At 30.9% G+C, this 7,500-nt stretch overlaps 2 non-coding genes and 1 pseudogene across 2 annotated transcripts; all 3 read left to right on the top strand.

Annotated features, from left to right (window-relative positions):
• The first annotated feature begins 2,241 nt into the window (after positions 1 to 2,241).
• LOC128870926 (small subunit ribosomal RNA) lies at positions 2,242 to 4,232 on the top strand. Its single transcript, XR_008455613.1, has one exon. It is a non-coding gene; the product is annotated as a small subunit ribosomal RNA (ribosomal RNA).
• Positions 4,233 to 4,798: 566 nt separating this feature from the next.
• LOC128870916 (5.8S ribosomal RNA) lies at positions 4,799 to 4,979 on the top strand. The gene has a single exon (XR_008455603.1). It is a non-coding gene; the product is annotated as a 5.8S ribosomal RNA (ribosomal RNA).
• A 438-nt stretch (positions 4,980 to 5,417) lies between these two features.
• The window catches only part of LOC128870938 (large subunit ribosomal RNA), a 4,516-nt pseudogene continuing 2,433 nt past the window's right edge, over positions 5,418 to 7,500 (top strand).

The following is a 7,500-nucleotide window of genomic DNA, read 5'->3' on the forward strand; positions in this document are numbered from 1 at the left end:
AAATCGAATTTATATGAAACTATATTCGATTAAATGTATGAAAGTAAAATTTACCACAATACATTCATATGATAAACTGAATAAATATATAAGAAAAACATTTGAAATATATTGAATTGTATTAAGTTAAATTTTGCCCATACATTTTTCACAATACGTTGTGTACATTGTCAGAAACACTCACGGTGAAGTCAAGTGAGATATATATGAAAGAAAATCAAATCGAATTTATATGAAACTATATTCGATTAAATGTATGAAAGTAAAATTTAACAAAATTTTGCCCATACATTTTTCACAATGCGTTGTGTACATTGTCAGAAACACTCACGGTGAAGGCAAGTGAGATATATGAAAGAAAATCGAATCGAATTTATATGAAACTAAATTCGATTAAATGTATGAAAGTAAAATTTAACACAATACATTCATATGATAAACTGAATAAATTATAATAAAGACATTTCAAATATATGGAAAATATCATCATATATATAATTTAGTATTTTAATATATATTTAGTTAAGTTGATGGTATTATTGAAATATATAAAATGTAATTGAATTATATGAAATCAAACTGAAATGTATTGAATTGAATTTTTCCCATACATTTTTCACAATGTGTGGTGTGCATGGCAAAAAACACTCACGGTGAAGGCATGTGAATAATATGAAAATATCAACATTTAACTAACCAATGATATTGAAGCATATAAATCGAATCATAACTATATGAAACACGAATTTGAGTTATGTTAAACTGGTGATATTGTGGATTTATTCCTAGTTTTCCATACGTTAGTTTAAATAGAAACAATTTTCGAATATGTATACATATATGAAGAATTTATATTCTATACTAACATATTATGGAATGTAACTATTGATTGTTACCTTGGCATATTGGTGTATTGTGAGATTTCATTCATAGTTTTCCATACGTTAGTTTAAATAGAAACAATTTTCGAATATATATACATATATGAAGAATTTATATTCTATACTAACATATTATGGAATGTAACTATTGATTGTTACCTTGGCATATTGGTGTATTGTGAGATTTCATTCATAGTTTTCCATACGTTAGTTTAAATAGAAACAATTTTCGAATATATATACATATATGAAGAATTTATATTCTATACTAACATATTATGGAATGTAACTATTGATTGTTACCTTGGCATATTGGTGTATTTGTGATTTTATTCATAGTTTTCCATACGTTAGTTTAAATAGAAACAATTTTCGAATATATATACATATATGAAGAATTTATATTCTATACTAACATATTATGGAATGTAACTATTGATTGTTGCCTTGGCATATTGGTGTATTTGTGATTTTATTCATGGTTTTCCATACGTTAGTTTAAATAGAAACAATTTTCGAATATATATACATATATGAAGAATTTATATTCTATACTAACATATTATGGAATGTAACCTTGGCATATTGGTGTCATTGTATTTTATTCCTGGTATTCTATAGTTAGTTTAAATAGAAATAAATTTTTGAATTCAAAATTTTATATTCTATACTAGCATTACATAGAAATTATCCTCAACTGTTTGTTTCTTGTATACATACAGGAAATTAAACAGATGAAGAAAAAAAAAAAACAAAACAAATAAAAATTATAAGAAAAACTAAATTTTAAACAAAAGAAAAAAGGAGAAATTTTTTCAATCATATATATATTTATGATTAAAAAATAGAATTATGGAATTATTAATTTCAATTCAGAGAGAAAAATTATGTAATATATGAAATTATTACATTAAAAATGCATTTGAAGAAAAAGTAAAATGTTATTAAAAATGATACATTTGAAAATTGGCAAATATTAAGAAGAAATATCGTTCTTATATTTTTATACAAAATATATATAGAGAACGAAAATTCTTTTTCATAAAAAACGGTTTTTGAATTCTGATAAGAAAAGCTAAAGGGGTCGGCGGGAGCGCACATTGAACGAAAGAAAATGAAAGAAAAACACAACAAAGAAGAAGACCAAATAAAATACAAATATTTTATACAAATAAAAGCACATTATTAATAAATAATAATAATAATAATGATGATGATGATGAGATGATACATAAATTGTGTTATTAAAATTACGTTCTATTGTATGTGCGTTTTCCCCTTTACTTTTTATATACACCGTAATTTATGAAATTTTCAAATATGAAAAACAAAGAAAAATATATAAACAAATATATATATTATTCTGGTTGATCCTGCCAGTAGTTATATGCTTGTCTCAAAGATTAAGCCATGCATGTCTAAGTACAAACAAATTAAAAGTGAAACCGCAAAAGGCTCATTATATCAGTTATGGTTCCATAGATCGTTAACAGTTACTTGGATAACTGTGGTAATTCTAGAGCTAATACATGCAATATAAACACGGACCTTATGGAACGTGTGCTTTTATTAGACTAAAACCAAGCGATCATTTGATCGTTAAATTGGTTGAACTCTAGATAACTTGCAGATCGTATGGTCCCGTACCGACGACAGATCTTTCAAATGTCTGCCCTATCAACTTTTGATGGTAGTATCTAGGACTACCATGGTTGCAACGGGTAACGGGGAATCAGGGTTCGATTCCGGAGAGGGAGCCTGAGAAACGGCTACCACATCTAAGGAAGGCAGCAGGCGCGTAAATTACCCACTCCCAGTTCGGGGAGGTAGTGACGAAAAATAACAATACAGGACTCATATCCGAGGCCCTGTAATTGGAATGAGTACACTTTAAATCCTTTAACAAGGACCTATTGGAGGGCAAGTCTGGTGCCAGCAGCCGCGGTAATTCCAGCTCCAATAGCGTATATTAAAGTTGTTGCGGTTAAAACGTTCGTAGTTGAATTTGTGCTTCATACGGGTAGTACAACTATATATTGTGGTATGTACATTACCTTATGTATGTAAGCGTATTACCGGTGGAGTTCTTATATATAATTAATACAATGTATTTTTTATATATTCCTCCTATTTAAACCTACTTCAGTGCTCTTCATCGAGTGTTGTTGTGGGCCGGTACAATTACTTTGAACAAATTAGAGTGCTTAAAGCAGGCTCCAAATGCCTGAATATTTTGTGCATGGAATAATGAAATAAGACCTCTGTTCTACTTTCATTGGTTTTTAGATCAAGAGGTAATGATTAATAGAAGCAGTTTGGGGGCATTAGTATTACGACGCGAGAGGTGAAATTCTTGGACCGTCGTAAGACTAACTTAAGCGAAAGCATTTGCCAAAGATGTTTTCATTAATCAAGAACGAAAGTTAGAGGTTCGAAGGCGATCAGATACCGCCCTAGTTCTAACCATAAACGATGCCAGCTAGCAATTGGGTGTAGCTACTACTATGGCTCTCTCAGTCGCTTCCCGGGAAACCAAAGCTTTTGGGCTCCGGGGGAAGTATGGTTGCAAAGCTGAAACTTAAAGGAATTGACGGAAGGGCACCACCAGGAGTGGAGCCTGCGGCTTAATTTGACTCAACACGGGAAAACTTACCAGGTCCGAACATAAGCGTGTAAGACAGATTGATAGCTCTTTCTCGAATCTATGGGTGGTGGTGCATGGCCGTTCTTAGTTCGTGGAGTGATTTGTCTGGTTAATTCCGATAACGAACGAGACTCAAATATATTAAATAGATGCTTTCAGGATTATGATGTTGAAACTTATATAGCCTTCTTTCATGCGTACATCTTGAATGTACAAGTGTTTGAATGTGTTTATATAAGTGGAGTCGTACCTGTTGGTTTGTCCCATTATAAGGACACTAGCTTCTTAAATGGACAAATTGCGTCTAGCAGTAACGAGATTGAGCAATAACAGGTCTGTGATGCCCTTAGATGTCCTGGGCTGCACGCGCGCTACAATGAAAGTATCAACGTGTATTTCCTAGACCGAGAGGTCCGGGTAAACCGCTGAACCACTTTCATGCTTGGGATTGTGAACTGAAACTGTTCACATGAACTTGGAATTCCCAGTAAGTGCGAGTTATTAACTCGCATTGATTAAGTCCCTGCCCTTTGTACACACCGCCCGTCGCTACTACCGATTGAATTATTTAGTGAGGTCTCCGGACGTGATCACTGTGACGCCTCGTGTGTCACGGTTGTTTCGCAAAAGTTGACCGAACTTGATTATTTAGAGGAAGTAAAAGTCGTAACAAGGTTTCCGTAGGTGAACCTGCGGAAGGATCATTATTGTGTTCCATATCCGTAAGAAAAACAAACAATGCCAAAACAAATAAAAACAAAAACAAACAAAAGAAAAAAAGAAAAAAAAGAAAAATTTATAATTATTTTGAATCCATATTCTTTTTATTCTTTTTCATTCAATTTGTTATCCATCAATTATATCATATTAAATATAATATGATGGTACATTTTGTAATGTTTTTTCTTATTTTTTCTTTTAAAAACCTTTAAACATGAAAATAGAAAGTTGTACTTATTATTCATTTGATTGAATGATAAGTTAATTTGTTCACAATAACAAAAGTGGTATATATTTATTATTATATTTATATATAAATAAAATGATTAAAAAAATACAAAATAATCAAACATAATAAATACCACCACTGTATTATTGTTGAACTAAGACATTCGCAACTTAATAAAAATGTTTAGAGTTAAATATATTTGATATATATTATTGAAAGAAAATCAATTTATATTTTATTATTATTATTATTTAATTTTACTCTTTCAATTAATATATGCAAAAAAAAATTGACATTTGTTATAAATAAAAATAAATAAAAAAATACTCTAAGCGGTGGATCACTTGGCTCATGGGTCGATGAAGAACGCAGCAAACTGTGCGTCATCGTGTGAACTGCAGGACACATGAACATCGACATTTTGAACGCATATCGCAGTCCATGCTGTTATGTACATTAAATTAAATTTTAAAGTACTGCTTGGACTACATATGGTTGAGGGTTGTAAGACTATGCTAAATAAGTTGCTTATTCTTTTATAAAAATAATTGAATTTAAGCAAATGTGTATATTATTGGATTTTAAATAATTCATAATATTAATAGCAAAAAAATAAAGATATATAATGAATTTTTTATTTATTAATATATTCTTACAAAAAAAAAATCCTCTCAAATAAAATGAAATAAAAAAAATTTTGAATCTAAGTATTCTCTTTAAAAAATTTTCATATTATTTATATATATATAAAATATTAATTTATATATGTAATTAAAGGAGGAATGTCTAGCATAAAAATTAATTTTTTTTATTCTAGAATTGCCTCATTTTACATAATTATTATTTATAATATATATTTATATAAAAGGAAAAAAGAAAAATAGAGATGAAAAGATGATATAATTATTTATTAAATTGTGAGAAGATAAAAAATATTTTAAAACAACCTCAACTCATATGGGATTACCCCCTGAATTTAAGCATATTAATGAGCGGAGGAAAAGAAACTAACAAGGATTTTCTTAGTAGCGGCGAGCGAAAAGAAAATAGTTCAGCACTAAGTCACTTTGTCTATATGTCAAATGTGAGATGCAGTGTATGGAATATCTTAATATCTAGTATGAGAAATTAACGATTTAAGTCCTTCTTAAATGAGGCCATTTACCCATAGAGGGTGCCAGGCCCGTATAACGTTAATGATTACTAGAAAGATATTTCCAAAGAGTCGTGTTGCTTGATAGTGCAGCACTAAGTGGGTGGTAAACTCCATCTAAAACTAAATATAACCATGAGACCGATAGTAAACAAGTACCGTGAGGGAAAGTTGAAAAGAACTCTGAATAGAGAGTTAAATAGTACGTGAAACTGCTTAGAGGTTAAGCCCGATGAACCTGAATATCCATTATGAAAAATTCATCATTAAATAATTAAAAATAATGTGCATTTTTTTCATATAAGGACATTGTAATCTATTAACATAATAAAAGTATTTATCAAAAGATCATTGGTGATATTAAGTTTATTTAAATTAATTTGCTTTTTAAGCATATTAACATAGAATAAATACTAATGATTTGATAAAGTGTTGATAGATTTTATTATATATAATGCTAAAATTCATTTTTTGAATTTTACAAAAAATTTAATATCTATGATATTAATATTTATTTGTATGCATTTATATGATTAACAATGCGAAAGATTCAGGATACCTTCGGGACCCGTCTTGAAACACGGACCAAGGAGTCTAACATATGTGCAAGTCATTGAGTTATATTAAACTTAATGGCATAATTAACTTAACTTAAAAATATAATGGGATTAATTTTTAGTCTATTTTCTTAAATAGTCAATTAATTCAATCCCGGGGCGTTCCATATAGTTATGTATAATGATAATTTATTATTATTTATACCTCTAACTGGAGCGTACCTTGAGCATATATGCTGTGACCCGAAAGATGGTGAACTATACTTGATCAGGTTGAAGTCAGGGGAAACCCTGATGGAAGACCGAAACAGTTCTGACGTGCAAATCGATTGTCAGAATTGAGTATAGGGGCGAAAGACCAATCGAACCATCTAGTAGCTGGTTCCCTCCGAAGTTTCCCTCAGGATAGCTGGTGCATTTAAAAATTATATAAAATAATCTTATCTGGTAAAGCGAATGATTAGAGGCCTTAGGGTCGAAACGATTTTAACCTATTCTCAAACTTTAAATGGGTAAGAACCTCACCTTTCTTGATATGAAGGTTGAGGTTATGATATAATGTGCCCAGTGGGCCACTTTTGGTAAGCAGAACTGGCGCTGTGGGATGAACCAAACGTAATGTTACGGTGCCTAAATTAACAACTCATGCAGATACCATGAAAGGCGTTGGTTGCTTAAAACAGCAGGACGGTGGACATGGAAGTCGTAATCCGCTAAGGAGTGTGTAACAACTCACCTGCCGAAGCAACTAGCCCTTAAAATGGATGGCGCTTAAGTTGTATACCTATACATTACCGCTAAAGTAGATGATTTATAAAACAATTTCGATTGATTTATAAATTTTGAAACTTTAGTGAGTAGGAGGGTACAATAGTGTGCTTAGAAGTGTTTGGCGTAAGCCTGCATGGAGCCGCTATTGGTACAGATCTTGGTGGTAGTAGCAAATAATCGAATGAGACCTTGGAGGACTGAAGTGGAGAAGGGTTTCGTGTGAACAGTGGTTGATCACGAGTTAGTCGGTCCTAAGTTCAAGGCGAAAGCCGAAAATTTTCAAGTTTTTAATAAAAAAAAATATTAATAAAATTTATATATATATATTAAAAAATAATTAAATACTTGAATTATTTTGAACGAAAGGGAATACGGTTCCAATTCCGTAACCTGTTGAGTATCCGTTTGTTATTAAAAATGGGCCTTGTGCTCATCCTGGCAACAGGAACGACCATAAAGAAGCCGTCGAGAGATATCGGAAGAGTTTTCTTTTCTGTTTTATAGTCGTACTACCATGGAAGTCTTTCGAAGAGAGATATGGTAGA

Source organism: Anastrepha ludens, unplaced genomic scaffold, assembly GCF_028408465.1.
Source record: "Anastrepha ludens isolate Willacy unplaced genomic scaffold, idAnaLude1.1 ptg000055l, whole genome shotgun sequence".
NCBI classification, from domain to species: domain Eukaryota; kingdom Metazoa; phylum Arthropoda; class Insecta; order Diptera; family Tephritidae; genus Anastrepha; species Anastrepha ludens.